At 44.7% G+C, this 3,194-nt stretch overlaps 1 pseudogene across 1 annotated transcript; it reads left to right on the plus strand.

Moving 5' to 3' along the window:
* Positions 1–2,931, plus strand: LOC310800260 (tripartite motif-containing protein 16-like; annotated as a pseudogene). Its single transcript has 3 exons — positions 1–728; positions 786–1,315; positions 2,911–2,931. The product of its transcript is annotated as a tripartite motif-containing protein 16-like (transcript).
* Positions 2,932–3,194: the final 263 nt, after the last annotated feature.

The raw sequence follows: 3,194 nt of genomic DNA on the forward strand, positions 1-3,194 counted from the left end.
ATGGCGCAGGGAGGAATTCAGCTTGACGGGGCAAAATTCTGTTGTTCGATCTGTCTGGATCTACTGAAGGATCCAGTGACTATTCCCTGTGGGCACAGCTACTGCATGAGCTGTATTACAAGCTGCTGGGATGAAGAGGATCAGAAGAACATCCACAGCTGCCCCCAGTGCAGACAGACCTTCACACCAAGGCCTGTCCTGGTGAAAAACACCATGTTAGCAGAGTTGGTAGAGGACCTGAAGAAGACTGGACTCCAAGCTGCTCCTCCTGATCTCTGCTATGCTGGACCTGGAGATGTGGCCTGTGATGTCTGCACTGGAAGAAAGCTGAAAGCCCTCAAGTCCTGTCTGGTATGTCTGGCCTCTTACTGTGAGCAGCACCTCCAGCTTCACTATGATGTACAGTAGCTCCATTAAAGAAACACAGGCTGGTAGAAGCCACCGTGATGCTTCAGGAGAACATCTGCTCTCTTCATGACGAGGTGATGAAGATGTTCTGCCATACTGATCAGCAGTGTATCTGTTATCTGTGCTCTGTGGATGACACGGTCTCAGCTGCCGCAGAAAGGGCCGAGAGGCAGAAAGAGCTCGGAGTGAGTTGGCAAAAAATCCACCAGAGACTCCAGGACAGAGAGACAAATGTGAAGGTGCTTCAACAGGAGGTGGAGGCTATGGATCAACCTGCTGATAAAGCAGTGAAGGACACTGAGAAGATCTTCACTGAGCTGGTACGTCTCATTGAGAAATGAAGCTCTGAGATGAAGGAGTAGATCAGATCACAGTAGAAAGCGGAAGCGAGTCGGGCCGAAGAACTTCAGAAGAAACTGAAGCAGGAGATCTCTGAACTGAGGAGGAAAGATGCTGAGCTGGAGCAGCTCTCACACACAGAGGATCACATCCACTTTCTACACAGTTACTCCTCACTGTCACGTCTCAGTGAAGTTACAGACTCATCCAGGATCCATACCCGTCCTCTGCGCTACTTTGAGGATGTGACTGCAGCTGTGTCAGAGGCTAGAGATAAACTACAGGACATTCTGACAGAGGAATGGCATAAGTCTAAGATCTCACTGACAGTGACTGACGTGGATATGTTACCACCACAACCAGAGCCCAAGACCAGAGCTGCCTTCTTACAATATTCACTTCAGATCACACTGGATCCAAACACAGCAAACACAGAAAAGCAACACGTGTGGGAGAAGAACAGTCATATTCTCATCACCCAGACAGGTTCATCAACATCCCTCAGGTCCTGAGTAGAGAGGCTCTGACTGGACGGTGCTACTGGGAGGTGGAGTGGAGCGGGTCCCTGGTATCAGTGGCAGTCTCATATAAGAATATTAGCAGAACAGGAGATGTACATCAATGTGGATTTGGAAACAATGACATGTCTTGGACGTTAGATTATTAGGGGGGGGGGGGGGGGGACACTCCATATTTGTGTCACACTTCCCACAGATCACCTGTCAATCAAACAGTGTGGGTTGAGCTTGTATTTTGTGTTGATGCAGTTTGAGTTTCTCTTCTCTGTCTGTTCAGCCATGGTGGCTATCACTGCTCATGTTAACTATACAGCTCTTCTTCTGATGTTGATTCCCAAAAAAGTAGAAAAGTAAAACGTGTCACTTCCTGTGCAACAGGATAAACAATGGAAAAGACTTGATCAATATTGGATAATAGGTTGAATCACTTTTGTGTTGTTCAAGATTCAAGATGTTGATTGTCACTCGTGTGAAAGCAACACTCAATAAATATGAACATGGCATAAACACACACGCACACGCACACACACAAACACACACACACACGCACACACACACACAAACACAAGAGCAATAGGAAATATGAAATAAGAGTCAAAAAGCAAACAATGGAGAAACACTAGCAAATGATATCAATCAGTACGAGTCAGTAAGACAGAGCATCCAAGCAGACATTTCTTATCTTTGTTGCATATTTGTATTGTTGCTGTCATCATGTCTGCCGTTTCTGTTCCACTGCATGGGCCTTAATGGAGCCTTCCTCCCTTTATTATAGTTGTTATTAAGAGATGTTAATATGTTGATGTTTGTACGTTTGTTGAGAAAAGTGAACTACAAATGTCATCCTGATTATTATAAATCATTATTATAATCAATAGAGAGGATTCATTGTTTACCTTCCAACAGATTGATTGTGTGCATGAAGTGAGTTATGTAGATGGAAGATTGAACCATTTCGTTTTACTGATTTGATGTGTGATCAATGTGAATGTTTGCAAAGATCAATAAAGTTATTTTTTTTCTTTTTCAAAAAGTTATTCTTCTACAGTATATTAAAGGAGAATTTCGGTTTTTTACACCACGGTCCTCATTTCCAGCTTAAAATATTATGTTTTACTCACCCAAATACCTTTGGTTTCATTCGGATCCCCACAGAAGATCTGTCGCACTGAGTACACTCCTCAAACAGCCTATAATTGGAGCATACGGGGCAAGCTCCATGATGCGCTCTGTAAATAACACTTTTTCAGTCACGCCGCGCTCCATATCCTTATTATATGATACATATATACACGTGAGGCTGTTTGTATGCCTCCGGGCTGTTCAGGTCTCCTCATACGGGGTCTGTGAATCCAAATCTCGTTCGTCCCGTTCAAGTCTCGTGAGAGTTTCCACACCGGCTGCTCTGAAGTTACAGGAGATATTCCCCTCGTGATTATTGTCTTGTTCACAACAACTTGAAGATTTTGTGAAACGATGGCCGCCCTTATCGATTTGAGCCAGAGTATATGCTTGCAGAGTTGGCCGAAATTGAAGAGCGGACGAGGAGAGAGAGGGACAGCAGGACGAACAAGCCGCTGCACGGCCGAGAATAAATGGTGATTGGTGGTGTTCATGTGGACGCTGTAACTCTCACGGTTCACAGACCCCGTATGAGGAGACCTGAACAGCCCGGAGGCGTACAAACAGCCTCACGTGTATATATGTATCATATAATAAGGATATGGACCGCGGCGTGACTGAAAAAGTGTTATTTACAGAGCGCATCATGGAGCTTGCCCCGTATGCTCCAATTATAGGCTGTTTGAGGAGCTTTTGAGATCTTCTGTGGGGATCCGAATGAAACCAAAGGTATTTGGGTGAGTAAAACATCATATTTTAAGCTGGAAATGAGGACCGTGGTGTAAAAAACCGAAATTCTCCTTTAAT

Source organism: Poromitra crassiceps, assembly GCF_964638095.1.
Source record: "Poromitra crassiceps genome assembly, chromosome: 2".
Taxonomy (NCBI): Eukaryota; Metazoa; Chordata; class Actinopteri; order Beryciformes; family Melamphaidae; genus Poromitra; species Poromitra crassiceps.